At 37.6% G+C, this 16,201-nt stretch overlaps 1 protein-coding gene across 2 annotated transcripts in view; it reads left to right on the forward strand.

Annotated features, from left to right (window-relative positions):
• The first annotated feature begins 7,888 nt into the window (after positions 1–7,888).
• SPR (G protein-coupled sex peptide receptor) overlaps positions 7,889–16,201 on the forward strand; it is a 33,669-nt gene continuing 25,356 nt past the window's right edge. The window contains exon 1 of one of the 2 annotated variants that reach the window (XM_020950499.2): positions 7,889–7,999. The gene's annotated coding sequence lies outside the window, so the exon portion shown is untranslated. Of the gene's footprint in view, positions 8,000–11,969; positions 12,180–16,201 lie in introns of those variants that run through there. The other variant, XM_020950500.2, reaches the window with a different exon arrangement.

Raw genomic sequence — 16,201 nt, forward strand, 5'->3', positions numbered from 1 at the left:
GATGAGCTCTGGAATTAAGCTAATACAAGTCGGAATAAAACATTTACGGGGCGGAGTCACTTTCGGGGAAAAACAATTGAGAGGAAATACTTGTTGGAGGGGGAAACACTTGCAGTTTTCCGGGGCAAACCAGCTGAAAAAATTACGCACAGTGGCAAGTGGAAAAGCGCTGCTAAATGAGCGTGTTGCCCGCGGAAAATCCACTTGCAACTTGCAACAACGCACGAGAGCAATTCCCGCTGATTGCCAGCAGAGATACGAGTCCTAGTTGCTCGTCCTTGAGGCGTTGCTGAAAGGTATGGAGCACAGTTTCCCCAGATTGTTGCAGAGTTTTCCCAGGCGTCAAGGAAGTGCCTGCTTTATGTGCATTTCCCACTCCGAAGGGGGGAACATTTTCCGCACAGACGGCAAGTGGAATTGTTGTTTTTTATTCTGCCAAGATAGAGTTTTCCGGCTGCCCAACAAATCTATGAAGCTGACACTAAAAAGGGTATAAATTGATGGGGAATCTCTACAGGATCTGTCACAGGCTTAAAGGTATTAAGTATAGTTTTTCAGTTTGTAGCTGAATTTTTATTTGACTTGACACAGCTGTTGTTTATTTTGAAACTAAAATGGTGTTTTATTTTCGCATTTACAGGGGATTTTTTATACTTTTGGTTGCTAGTAAAAATAGGAATGTATTTTTTATTGAGTAGTATCTTTATTTAGCTTGAATGGGAGTGAAGATATTTTATTATTTTGTGAAATTAATATAGTTAGGAGTTACTTTAATGTACATCAGTAGTCTGAAATTGTAACTCCTACTTTCATTTTGTCACATTTTAAGCTCTCTTAAAATCTTTTTAGCCACATCACAAATAATAATGCTGTATGAAATATTTAATAGGAAAAATAAGCTTTAAAGGCGATTTTAAGCTGCTTTGAACCGCATTAAAAGGTTATTTTTTGTGTGATAGAGTAAATGTAAGCAACGTCGATAATCCGATTGGGAACACAGATAATACAATTCAGAGTTTAGGGTCTTAAAGTCATATATATCTAAAGTCTATATCCTCTCGATTCCCTTACATCAAACTCAAATTAAGCTCTGACTTTTACCTTGGCCAGCAAAATTATACAAGAGGCGGAATGGCGGTTGTCTGAAGTGAATAATAAAATAAAATCGAAGGGCTCTTTCCGTTAATTTACCTTATTTTGCCATTAGACGAGTGCCGTAGAGGATAAGCAGATTGCACTTAAAATCAATTTCATTTAGACGGCCCTTGTACCACTATGTACAGTACGGAACATGTCCTTAATGTCCCCCCCTAATGCGTGTGTGTGTGCGTACGAATCGAACGAAATAAATATGTAAATTCGAGACTTTGTCTCTCTGGCAACCGAAATCCAAGTCCAGCAGATATCGGCTATATATACTATATATATATGCGAGTATGAGATGGAACAAGTGGTGCGTAAAACTGATGACTAGACACGTTGACAATCGAGTATGGCAACGACGACAAGTTGGGCCATTAAAATGCCCCAAAACTGGTAAGGGAATTAGAGGACAGGGAGAGGGTATGGGTTCTAGAGGAAATACTCTGCCCTTGAAACGTAGATAGAGAAAAGCATATAATATATATTTAAGGGATATATCTTAGTGTAAACCATCGATTAGTGATTTATAAATCTACAGAGTCCTGGGCATTTTTCAGATATTTTATAATAGATACTTTCCCCTCCATAGATAAAAGGGATTAGAGGACAGGGATAGGGTATGGGTTCTAGAGGAAATACTCTGCCCTTGAATGTTTAATAATATCGAAATGTAGATAGAGAAAACATATAATATATATTTTAAGGATATATCTAAGTGTAAACCATCGATTAGTGATTTATAAATCTACAGAGTCCTGGGAATTTTTTAGATATTTTATAATAGATACTTTCCCCTCCATAGATTAAGGGGATTAGAGAACAGGGATAGGGGATTGGGTTCTAGAGGAAATACTCTGCCCTTGAATGTTTAATAATATCGAAACGTAGATAGAGAAAAGCATATAGTATATATTTTTTAAGGATATATCTAAGTGTAAACCCTAGATTAGTGATTTATAAATCTACAGAGTCCCATTAGCTTTTTAGATTTTTTATAATAGATACTTTCCCCCGCATAGCATCCATCTTCTAGGAAAATAATGGCCCTTTTGTCACCCCAATAGTAACGCCCCGCGGAAAGCAGGAACTATTATATATTATATCTGTATATATATATATTCTCATACATAAATTTATGTGCCCGATATAGTTTAGGGTGGCGGGGGCGTGGCCACGCCCTTGCACTGACCAAAACAGCTGCTGGCACGCCCAGCAACTTAATCAAAGGCCAAAAACCAACAAACTGCAGGAGGGAGAAAGGGAAAGTAAGAAGAGGAAATGCGGGAAAAGCGGGAAAAAGAAAAGCTAGCACAAGAAAACGGGGCAAGTGAACACCTTAAGGGCTGCCGCACCCCCAGGAGACGAACGCTTTTAGCCCTTTGGCCCACTTGGCCCTCTCATTTATCAAGTGGCGAACAAACAGACACGCGCCCATTGTTATTATTGGCATTATTGCGAGACAAGCGGACCGCATCCACCAGATACAAATTGCTCAATTCAAAAATGTGTGTAATTTTCACCCAGCCACCCCGCTCCCCATTAGTGTGGCACCTACGATTGCGTGACCAAAAATTAAGGCAAATAAATAATGTAATCAGCAATGAAAGCGAAATGAAAAGAATCAAACAGGATAGTATTGCATACGGTTCCGGGCACTATGCACGAAGAAAAAACCATATCCGGTTATGATACTAAATTGTATCTTAATTCTTTTGCATTCTCCTTTATTTTTAACAATCCTTCGTATGGCAGCTATATGATATAGTAGTCCGATTTTCATACAATGTTATACAACATTCTAGATTAATTTATAATGGCTATATACCAAAATTAATGAAAATCTGTTGAAAACTGGAAAAGTTATAATTAGTTTTTCCTAAAATGTTCCGATTGTTCCTATGACAGCTATATATATATATGTATATATAGTCCACCGATTCGCCATGCTCCGAGTTATATACTAGTAAAATTGTATAGAAGAATAACTCCATAGTTTCATTGAAAAAGCTTAAATTTGTTCTAAAACAAATCTCGCACATCTGTGCTTATGATTCTCAACTGGTTCTAACATCCCCGGAACGAAGTGACTGCTGCCGGCCGAGTCTTAGAAAAGTGTTGTGTTAGAAAAGTTGCAAGTCATTGTTTATTAGTGTTCAAAGTTAGTAATTAATCATACATACATACTTACTGGTCATAGATATTTACTAATCTTAGTGTGTGTATCCATCACCAGTAATTTGGTGATGGATACACACTGCTCATTGTTAATTACTGCTTATACTTACTGATCATAGTTGCTTAATGTTCATTGATACTTCCTGATCAAACATATTAAATAAATATTTTAATTTAAATTATTTATATGACGATCGAAAAATCAAAATTTTAAAAACTTATAACTAAGCCAAAACAGCAAACATTTTATTTTGGTAAGCAGTTGCATGCTAGTTTTAATTGGGTTAACAAATCTGCATACTCAGTTTAAAATGTTAAAAAATTTAAATTTTTATCAAGTTTTGACATTTTTAACGATAAAATTTATAATTTTATAAAATTAAAAAAAATAATCAAAAATTTTTGTCTTTATTTTATGCCTAGATAGATTCGCCTGTTGCTGCTGACCAAGAATATATATGATTTATAGGGTCGGAAACGACTCCTTTATGAGTTACAAGCTTCTGACTAAAATTATAACACCCTACAAGGGTATCAGAAATAAATAAATTATGTAAGTTCAACAGCAAAATAAAGTATCTTAAGTTTAAGGTTAAAGGTTTTCTAAGCCAGTAGTTGGGTTTTGTTATTGTAATAAATCGTGAGTGAATACTCATCTATATATCCAACGATTAATCTATAAAATATTTGATTTTAGTTTCATTAAAATTCACTTTTCCTTTGGTTTTGCCCCACATTTTCGTGCCGTGCATGGCATGGCGATATTTGAAAGAGATTCGGGCATCATTTATAACGCCTGAGACGGGGACCAAGTGGACATTGGGGGCTCGTCTTTATATGAATAAATTAAATGTATTATTTGTGGCGCCTGAGCTCTGCTCCCTGTGCGTTTCCCCGACTGCCCTGCATAAAACATTAAGCACATTAAGCATCAAACGAGAGGCCCCCATTGCCAGCTTCTCCGCTCCTCCAGCGCCAATTGAGACATTTAACAAAAAGGTCCGTTTACCTTTTTTTTGTGTTTTTTTCTTGCTTATTTTATTTATTTTTTTTTCTTTTTTTGGTGTGCGAGTGTGTGTAATGAATGTATAACACGCTCTGCTCTGCATCTCCGTTTGAAGTCCAAGTCCAAGGGACAGTGGAAAGCAAACAGTTTATAAAGTTGATTTTGATTTTTGAATTAGAAAAGAATAAGCAAAGTAATGGGCCTAAAAGTCTACTCTTCTGATTAAAATATATATTATATATATTATAAATTTTTCAATCAAGTTTTGATCGTTTTTTTGGCCACTGTACCATTATTGTTATATTTTTCTCTGTATTTTTTATGTCGGTTTTTGTTGGTTGAGAAAAGGTTGTTGTGTGCGTTTTAGTGCTCAATTTTGTCTACGCTGGTCAGCACACAGGATGCAGATGTGTGTGTGCGGGTGTGTGTGTGTCCTGGGAGGGGGACATACTCCCCAGGATATCGGGACAGGATATCCGCAGGCAGCTGCGGAGTTTTGCTTTATTTTATTTATTTTGTGTTTTACTCAACGTTTATTTTTTGCGTACGCTCGTTCGGAGCTCGTTTAGACATCGTTTTGTCATTTCGGGGGGGACACACAGGGGGGTGTGTGCCTTAAATGTCAAACCCTTTTCAAAAATAGTCTGGCAAAGGCCACAGAATTCCGCTCGTTGTCCAGGACATTGAGGCCTCACAACACGCACCGTAAATTTTCCGCTCGTTTTTCCCTTTTCCAGTCCCTTCCCCTCCCCGCTTGCTTGCCCCCCTTTTATTGTGCGCCAGCAGACAAATAAAATTGTATTATTAACACATTTGAGACGCCAAAGTAATGCTTGGTCAAACGTTGCTAATATGCCTAGGACTGACCGGCCGACCGCTCATGCAAATTGTTTACCGGATTCCCAGACTGAGCGATCGAATCGCAATGCCGCCAACGCCTCTCCATTAGTCCCGTCGGCACGCACAGATTTCCTTTCGGACATTTCGGACTGCATCTCTCCCTTCTTTTTAGCCGGCATTTTCCATGGCTTTTCCCCTCACTTTTCCATTTCCTTTTGGGGGGCGGGGTGGAAGAAATAGCGAGAGGTTCTGCCCACTTATTTTCGGTTTTAAATTTTACATATAACCAAGAAAGGAAGCTAACTTTGGCACTCTGATAAAGTTGTAATCTTTTTCTTAAAAATTTCCTATTGTTCCTATGGCAGGCATATATGTGTATATATATAGTCCACCGATTCGCCGTGGTTCGAACTGTATACTGGTAAAATTATATAGAAGAATAGCTCCATAGTTTCATTCAAATAGGTTAAATTTGTTCCAAAACAAATCTCGCACATCTGTGCTTATGATTCTCAACTGGTTCTAACATCCCCGGAACGAAGTGACTGCTGCCGGCCGAGTCTTAGAAAAGTGTTGTGATACAAAAGTTGCAAGTCATTGTTTACTAGTGTTCAAAGTTAGTAAGTGATTAAACATACTTACTGGTCATACATAGATAGTAATAGTTACTTAATGTTCATGGATTACTGGTTATAGTTACTTACTAGTCATAGATACTTAATGCTCAGAGTAACTTACTGATCATAGTTACTTCATTTTCATTAATACTTACTGATCAAAGTAACTTAATGAATATTTTAATTTAAATGATTTATATGGCAATTTTTTTCGAAAAATAAAAACTTTAAAAATTCATAACTAAACTAAAAATCCATTAATTTTAATTCGGAAAACGGTGTCATGCTAGTTTAAATTGGGTTAACAAATCTGCATACTCAGTTTAAAATGTAAAAAAAATTTAAATTTTTATAAATTTTTGACAATTTAAAGATGCTAAAAAATTTAAAAAAAAATTAAAAAAAATTTTTTTCTTTAGTTTATGCCTAGAAAGATTCGCCTATTGATGCTGATCAAGAATATATGTATATGCTTTATAGGGTCGGAAATGATTCTTTCATGAGTTACAAGCTTCTGACTGAAATTATAATACGCTTGAGGGGTAAAAATTTAAATCATAATTTGTAAATATTTTCCAAAACTCTATCCGACTCAACTCAAAATCGATCACAGTTTTCTATAACGCTTGCTGATTTAAATTAAAATTAATTGATATATCTTGATAACCCAAATAAATGAAACACTTTAGACTGAATATAAAGTTTTCGCATAGCGAATATTAAACAGATAAATGTCGAGCTGAATTTGGTGTTGTGCAAGTGGCAACTGGAACTGGCAACTGGCGTCTGGCAACTGACAGTTGTCTTGGCTTCCCTTTCCAATCTTGGGCATCTTGGGCATCTGTCCATCTGTCCATCTGACCATCTGTCCATTTGTCCATCCGTCCGACTGCCAGTTACAATTTGAAACAATGTCTCACCCCGGGGCCAAGAAAGTGCAATTACTTTCGTGTTGGGGAATCGCTTAGCGAAATCAAACAAAGACAACGACAACGACGACGGAAAACTTGACTCTCGTGCTTCCTATTTCTGGGACAGCAATTAAATGCGGGCCAAAACAGAAGGAATAGTTTTCCAAATGAAAGTCCTGCCAGGCAACAAAGGAATGCATTTCCCAGGCGAATGTAGTCTGTACTTAAATGCAGTAAAGAGCGCTTAGTGGCAGTTATTAGAATGACAATAAAAGAAGGATATTTTGTGGGTCAACTTTTCTTCCCCCAACTTGACTCGCCATTGATTGAGTCTCTTTTGGGGGAAATTGTGTTTGCCTGGAAAATGCAATCAATCTGTCCGCACCACATGGCGTATGAAAGATCTTTGCAGCTTTAAAGTTTGTGGCAACTAACTTTTGGGCAAACCTTTTGTTTCCTTTTCTCTCTTTTGTGGCAAGCGCACTGTCAGCTCTTTTGTGCATACATGTTTTTCCCTGCTGCTTCTTTAGTTATTTATTTATTTTCTTTTGTACATTTTGATTAACACTTTTGGGCGCTTGATGGACAGGCGACATGACAGGCGGCGGCGGGGGGCATAACTATGGGGTTGCAAGGTGGAACAAAGAACAAGCGGAATTTTCCCAGGACCTCTATTTTCCTTCTGCTCCCTTTTTTTTTGCATGTTCACACATTGACCCTTATTCGGCGAAAAGCATAGCAAAGCTCGGACAGGATTTATGGCCATTTGAGCGTTTGAGTGGGGCCCCGAAAGGAAAAGCGGGTGAAAAGCGGGAGAAAAGCGGGTGAAAAGCGGGAGAAAAGCGGGTGAAAAGCGGGAGAAAAGCGAGGCTTGTAGCAATTAGCAGGAGACCCCGAAAAATATTTTGTTGACCTTATTTAAAATGTAATGACTGGCCGGTCGGGTCAGAGAGGTTGCCACGATTTATTTGCTCCTCCAGCGCGCGCCCCAAAATAAATTACGAATCAACCCCAAGAAGCAGCACATTAGTCATCGACCCCGATTCATTGTTCAGGATCCATGAGGGGTACTCTGAGTGGAAAGTGAATCCGAAATTATGCACAAATTATAGGAACTGATGGCTTGGGATACTAGGCAGCTTTTGAAAGAGGTCGTCAGCTGGAAGGAAAACCAAACTGAGACCCACCGGGCGTATGAGTGATATTGAAGGAAGGAAGGAAAATCAGTTAATTGCAATTGCTAAATGACATCTACTCTCATTGCAGCTCCCGCGAAGAAATACCACGAAATACTGCAACAAAATAAGGTAAGAGTTGTTTCCTTTTAATTAAGTTTAATTAAATTGCAACTAGGTGACATTATTCAATTGAGACTTTTCATAAAATATTGATTGCGTTTTCTACCTCGAAATGGAATGGAATTCTCTTGCATTTTAAAATCCAGCATCGTTATTTATTCATTACATTGCTGTAAATTCAATTGAAACGCATAAAATGGCAACATTTGTTGTGAGCATAAAAAGAGGATGGATTTTTGATTAAATATTTGAAATTATATATATACAGAGAAGGTGCAAAGGCTTGTTGTTTACAAGTATAAATATTTAATAATGAAAATACCAAGATTATTGCAGTTTAAACAAGAAAGGAAGCAAACAAATTTTACACAAAATTCTATATTACTATATAATGGCTATATATTAAATTTTATAAAAATCTGTTAAAAACTGGAAAAGTTATAATTAGTTTTTCTTAAAATTTTCCGATTGTTTCTATGGCAGTTATATATATATGTATATATATAGTCCACCGATTCGTCATGCTCCGACTTATATACTAGTAAAATTATATAAAAGATTAACTCCATAGTTTCATTCAAATAGCTTAAATTTCTTCCAAAATAATTCTCGCACATCTGTGCTTATGATTCCCAACTGGTTCAAACATCCCCGGAACGAAGTGACTGCTGCCGGCCGAGTCTTAGAAATGTGTTGTGTTACAAAAGTTGCAAGTCATTGTTTACAAGTGTTCAAAGTTAGTAACTGATCATACATACATACATACTTACTGGTCATAGATACTTACTGTTCTTAGTTACTTACTAGTCAGAGATATCTACTGTTCAGAGTTACTCACTGCTCATAGTTAATTACTGTTCAGATTTACTTAATGTTCATTGATATGTACTGATCATATATGTACTTTATACTTTATATGGTCGGAGATGACTCCTTCACTGCTTTGCAAACTTCTTACTGAAATTATAATACCCTGAAAGGGTATAAAGATAATATAAATAGCATAACTTTTTTAGTTCCAAGATTCTCTATTCATTATGGTTTTCCTTGTTACATATTTTTATAATTTATACCAGAATAATATTCCTACTTCAACAAATATTCCAAATATTAATTATTAAAAATTATGAGTAAATTTTTTTGCTTAAAAAAATAGTATTAATTGACTTTTCAATACTTATTCCTATTGATTTATATATTTTCCCTTGAAAACCTCTTCCTTCTGATCCATCTTTATATCTCTTGAACATTTACAACTTTGAATAGAAAAGTATAAATATTAAAAAGTTATGCTTGAGACATTTCTTACACACTTCTGGATATGCAGATATGTATCTGTTCCAAGCGATAATCATAAAACGCGATGATTAAGGCATCTGCTGGTGCGATGACTTTTGGTCAATCGTAAATCTGCCTCTTGCCGGTCTCTTTAAAAGCCAAAAAAGGGGCGTGGGGCGGTGTTGTTTAGTGGGTGCTTACTGTGGTAACGATGGCAACAATGTTGGACAATGAACGAATCGAGACAGCCATCGCATCGTGACCTCTGCTGCCGCTGACGAGTTTTGTATGTATGTATATACATTTTTGTTCCTTTTTTTTCGATTTTAAAATGTTCAGCAAACAAGTGGCCAAAAACAAAGGGGCCAAAAGCCGAACCGTCGAATTTATTTGCAACACGCGCCAGTCTGGCCAAGATCTGTCGCCGCAGATTATCCCGCAAAAGAGGCATTTAGTCGACTTCATGCGAGAAATATATACATATATATAACTAGGGGAATCTGCGAATATATCTAGCAAATATCCCCAAATATCTGCATATATATATATGCACACTTATTTATTTGCGATTCCTCTCACAAGCTCTCTGTTGACACCCATTAAAAAAGTTGTAAAGTGCGAAGATGCGGCGACGACGGCGGCTCTTGTATGCAATTAGCAAAAGGGCTTTATGGGGGATTCCCCCACTTCGGATCCCTTGAAGCTAAACATAATTTGGGCTTTGGTTTCACTTTCAGTTCAGGCAAAAGAAACTTCTTTTCGGGGGCCAACAAGAACAAGCAAAAGTTTCTTTGTCAAGGGGATTGATTACGTGGCTTCTTCTTGGGGATGTCGAAAGAACCAGGAAGTAGTCAGGCCCTCCGGGTTATAAGAGTTAGGGAAATGAATTCTACATGTTTTAAGGAAAACTCAACGACTCTTGAGGCTAAAAATAAGCCCCAATCTCTCCTTTACCTCTTATTGTTAAACAAAATGCACATCTTCTTGGAAGTTACCATGGCAATTGTAGCATCAACTTTGCAGTTATGAATTTATTAGCCTATTTCAACCAAATGGAAAGTCCCTCCTATAAGCCAGATCCCTTCCTCCTCCTCCCCCTCCCCTCTCTTTGGCAAGTTTTGCCATAATTATCAGAGTTTCGCCACAATGAAGCCATAAAGCATAAGCCGGAACATTGTTTCTGGCCAGGCTCTGCTCTTTGGAGGCGTGTTGATTCTTGCCAATGATGAATTCCCGGCACGTTTTCTGTCTGGGAAGAGGTCAGAGGTCGGGGGGAGGGAAAATAACTAACAACTATTAAGTGAACTTTTTAATGCCCAACTTTTGTGTGCTGTAAATTTTAGGCCACGAACTGTGAAGGCATCCATCCGGATGATTGGGCAACTGAACAATGGAACTGCACTAATTGGGGCAAAAGGAATTTTAAGTGTAAAGCTCATGAAATACACTGAGAAATTAGAGAATTCCCTATTATTACATGCTCAATTTTATTATGGATATTGTAGCAGATTTATTTGCAGTGTAATAGTGGGTTTATTTCGATCAATCTTCTATAGAAAAGCCTCTAAATTATCGCTCTACTTTTCATGTGAGTTAACTATGAGATAACCCTGCTGGCCAGCATCCCCCTCCATATGCCTACGATTAATGCCCCGGAAAGGGGGTGGGGGGGTGGAAGACAAGGGGAAATGGAGCATCCCCGAACGAATTCTCTATGATTTATAGCCGTAATTAAAATCTGTAGTTGGCCCCGAGTAAGCCGCTAAGACTTTTGTCAAAAGACATAAAGGCGAGTCGCATCCCGAAATCCTTTTATGCTGGAATTTAATTAAGGCAAATCTCCCTAAACACACACACACACTGGCACGCATATCCTTTTGGTCCATACGGATTCCACGGGGGCCAGTGAAGAAAGCCAAAAGGAAAAGTCTCCATCCAATATTGCCTTATTGTTCCAACAGGGTCTCCCCTCTCTCCCTGACAACATGCATTGACTCCGCTCTGGTATCTTTGCCATACAGCCTGCATATTTGTTGAGTGCTTACAGGACACAGGACACAGGACACAGGACAGCAAAACAGAAAAAATTCTGCGAACAATAACAGATAGGCTGAGGACTATGGACAGGACACCAAGGACACTGCAAGAAAGTCACAGAAACAATCAAGTAACTCAAGAATACAACAATTAGAGATCGATTTTAAAGCAACTAATATGATAAAGAAACCAATTACTCTTTGATATGTATTAAATCCGAAAAAGAAAGCATAGATTGGATTATGTAGAACCCAAAAATCCCTCTCAGTGCTCAAATATTTGTGCATTTTTTGCTTTTCCCTTCTAAACAATGGCCAAGAAGAGTTTTCAAGTAAAAGAAGCGACGAAACTGGCTCTCAATACAGATATCTGACGACATTTTCGTCCATAAATTGCTGAAAACCGATTGCTTTACTGCTTTTACTTCCTCGGCGCACACACTGCGTATGCGTGATATTTACAGAGTGACTTTCCCTGCCAGGCATTGCAAAGGTGTAAATCAAATTGCTGAAAATTCTCATAAAATGCACATCGCTCGATGAATAGACTTCCGCAATGATATGCCAGGATGTCATAGTCATGGAATTATATTTAGCACCGTCAGCTAACTAGTTGTGATGTGTTTTTGTGACAGGAAATTTACGTGGGCAGATTGCATGACATTTGCACATACACACCCTCAGATTGGTTGGGTTATTGTCCAGATTCTGGTTTAGGTTTTCGAGATGAACTGCAGTTGAGTTTGAGCTTCCATGGGAATCAGAAGTGCAATCTAGGAGCGGAATAAAGGCTGTCCCTGAATTGTGTGAAAAATACTTAATAACACTTGAGTGGAGAAGAAAGAAGGAAGGAAATATATATAGAAAAGTTACAGGTGAGATACTTGAGCCTGAAAATATAAATTTAATTTATTTAGACTATGCCTAGAAATGTATTATAAAAATATATAGTAATTAAACTTCAGGAGTGACTTATGAAAGGGAAATAAAATAGTTACAGGTGGGAAAATGAGCTAGGGAAACTATAAAATATTTAATAAAATTTATTTAGACTGCTTAATATATATATTTAACTATTAAATCATTTTAAATTACCTAGTAAGCTTTAAAATATTTAATTTATTATATTTGGAGTACTAGTAATATATAAATTATCACTTATCCTCTTGCCAGAGTGTGTTTACTAACTCATTTTCACATAAATAAACCCGAAATACAGTGTGTTTATACACTGGCTATGTAGCTGAGATTTATGCCTGCCTTGTGATGTAAATAACCAGCAGTTTTCAGATTAATTATGGCTTTCACAAGTACTTACTGCTCGCATTCCTTAAATTGCCTCAATTGCTTAGATTTTGCTGTATACATTCCAAGCGGAACTCGGCATTTAAGTTGATCAACTTGTATATACTATATATATGCCATAAGACATGGTTATATGGTTATTAATAAAGTGCATTTAATTGCCTAGCAAAAGCTGTTAAAAAAAGTCCAAGAGGAGGGTTCGAAGGGGGAGTGGAACACATCTAATTCAATTACCGCTGGCCGCTCGTCTGCCAAGCTTCTCAATATAAAAACTCAATTTAATGGGTGCCAAGTTTGTTGTGCGTGTCTGTATATACATATATACAGAGGTGTATATATATATAGACCTATACCCTGGAAGACAAAGTATGATGAATTTAAGGTGGCCAGGACTTGCAGGATTTAACATGGAATACTTTTTGGTTCGCTTATTTACAAATTATAAATATTCTCTACTTACCCAAATAAACCAATAATGATTCCCCCAGGATATACCCCTCTTTACCGGGTATTGCCAGGTCTACACCTTTTCCCCCTTATTATTATATATATATTGTATATATATTTATGTATGTTTGTCCCGTCGAGAGAGTGTTGGGGTCTTGAGGTCCCTGGGTCTCTTGAAAGCCTGTCAACAACAGCCAACGATGCGAGGCGAACACCCACAGCAGCAGCAGCAACAACAATATTTTCTTCTCTGAATATTGCCTGTGCAGGAGAAAAAGTAAAAGAAAAAAAAACGAGGAAAAGCCAAGAAAAACCACAAGAGCAGAATCAGCTTAGCCTAGCTTTATTGGAAGAGCAAGGAGCAGCAGAAGACGCAGCTGCAACGACATTTGATGCAGGCCACAGCCACACAGAGAGAAAATAATACAAATTCCAGCCACCAAATTAAACAAAGAAAAACATTATACATTTTCTTTAGTTAACAAACATTTCTAAGAGTGCACAAGGTGCTGCAAAGAGTAAGAATAAAAAATAAGACCACAAAAGGCCAAGAAGCCTGAAACCGCAGAAGAAAAATAGAAGCACTGCAACATCAGCCAACTGAGAGAAAAGGAAAAGCAAAAAGAAAAGCAGTCAGGAATCCAGCAAAAGGAAAATTCGAAACTAAAAAACAGAGAAGAGAAAAGGAAACCAAGTCCCCGCAATGCTTATCAAATAAAATATAAAATAAAGGGTCTTTAATCCAAAGATATAATATTCAAAATACCGAAGATAATCCTCCCACAGAAACGTCAAATTCTTCTCAAATTAAATATGAAAAACGTGCATTTAAATCTTTTACTATTGAAATTTGAGTAATAAATCCTAATCTCAATCTCTATGATGGTTGCATTCGAAAAAAATGCTTAAGGACCTCTAGATTTTGGCCCAAAAACACTCTAAATTGGTTAAGTGAACCCGTCGCCAGAAGTCAAATGAGCAAAAGTCCACGAGACGGACTCTGAGACGATGACGGCAAAGGAGACGAGACTTCGACTTTGACTTGGACTTCCACTGAGACAAAGACAAAGGCAGCTGGACTAAACGACATTTCCATAGAAATTAACAGTTCATGGACCCACCAGGACATTATATATACAAATATATATATATATATATATATTGTGTATATATCTGTATGCGTTTGTATAATTATGCCCACTTGGCATCGATGACTGCGATGGCTTCGATGCTTTTGATGGCCTCAATGCCGGCGCTTCAATGAAGTGGAAGTGGCAGTGGCATCATTCGGCGGAATTTGTCACGATTACCAAACTCGATATATATATACTTGACTTCGGCAGGACTCGTATGGGAGATTCGTATAAGGATTCGGCATCAGCAGGACGATGGACGCAGGACGAGTGACTACTGACTACTGACGACAGAGAGATTCGGGGCAGATACTGGCAAGCGGCGTAATTGATTCACTTCGATTGATTTTGGTCAGCAGCTGGACTGCCGTCTGGTTACTGACTTTTCTCACTTTTCCACACAGCGTTTCCCCCGGTTTCTTTTTCACATTCATCATTTTCCCCGGCTTTTCATCGCCAACACATCTCACTTTAAGCGTAGTTATGAGGCTAGCGAAAAATGCTCATTACGAGGCATCAGGAAAGTTAAGATGTGATCTAGTTATATAGTGATTGATACAATATTTATAATATGATATTTTATACTTCATATTCCCCTTGAGGAACACTAATTAATTCTTACTTAAAATTCAAGATATTCAGGCTCGATTAAAATTGTTTAATGCCTTGGATATTAATTGTTTTTATGTAATTGCTACTTAGTTTGGCTCCGGGCTGTGCCTTTGCATATTACTTTTATTATCTGACCGTAAACACTCCCCGAGGAGAACTAAGTTAAGATTGTGAACAAAATAATTGTCCGGCTGTGTGCGAGTGATGTGTCCTTTCACAGGAGAAACTGTCTCTTGAATACTCAAAGGAGTTCAGAAAAAATAAAAGTTTCTTTGTGGGATATAATAAGTAAAGTGATTTTAAAAATTAATTAACATTTGTAATATTTATTGGATAGAAGTATGTTTTCCCCCTTTTAAATATTAGTAAATATTGAAATATTTATGTTATACATCTTATACCCAAAAGTGCATTCAGAATTCGTTGCCTTTCGTCTTTCTTCAATTATTATTTCAGCCTATTTGGGCCTGTCTTTGGTTCCTGGCTCATATTTATGTGGCCACTGGGAGCTGTTGGCCGGGTCTTAAGTGATTTTGCTTTCCCGTTACGAGGCAGGGAAAACTGTTGCCAACTTTTTCGGGCCATGAGCCCATCGCTGTTACGGCCTTGGTCAGCCTTTTGGCCAGCTTCTTTTTCTTCGGCCGCTCCCTTCGATTATTGTTATTATTATTCTCGTCAGTTTCAGTTGATACTCCTGCCAGGTACAATATTTATTATATATGTATACTATATATATATATGAAAGCATACAGTTGAAAACGATGACCAGAACGAGGCTGCACTCAGAGGAATAATTGAGAAAGAAGGAATATATATTAATATAATTTATTTTCAGTCTTTTATATTTATAAATATTCCCCCTAAACCTTGGGAAACTATTAATTTACAAATTATAATCATACTTGTAAGATTGATGTTCAGAAAATTGATTTAAGCTGACAGCTGACGATCATAACGAGATGCTTTTCCAAGAAATTAATACTTCTTTCTTAAGAAAAATAGAGTCCTGTAACAAATTCTGTATGCTTTGTGATATCTTCTCTTGATTCCTGATCCTTTTCCTTTGTGTGCAGAGCAACATTTAGTTCAAGGGACGCTCCTTAGCTTGTCTGCCTGCCATTTTGATTCGTTTCTACTTGGCTGACATCTTTTTCATGTTTACTTTTGACTTAATTAGGGAACAGGCGGCTCTGCTAGCTCCTTCCCCATCCCATTGGTCTGGCCTGACACGTGCCCCGGACTGTAGTTCATTTCGCCCACGATTCGTGACAATATTCGAAGGTCTTCCATCGTGCTCTTTGTTCCGCCCTGGCCAAGGATTCTGACTCTGCTCTCTGCTCTGGTCCTGGTCCTGGCTCTGGGTTTCTCCCCAGGATGGGGATGGGGACTGGTGGTGGCCG

Source organism: Drosophila serrata, unplaced genomic scaffold (genome assembly GCF_035046125.1).
Source record: "Drosophila serrata isolate PLE 108 unplaced genomic scaffold, ASM3504612v1 contig_190, whole genome shotgun sequence".
In the NCBI taxonomy this organism is placed as follows: Eukaryota; Metazoa; Arthropoda; class Insecta; order Diptera; family Drosophilidae; genus Drosophila; species Drosophila serrata.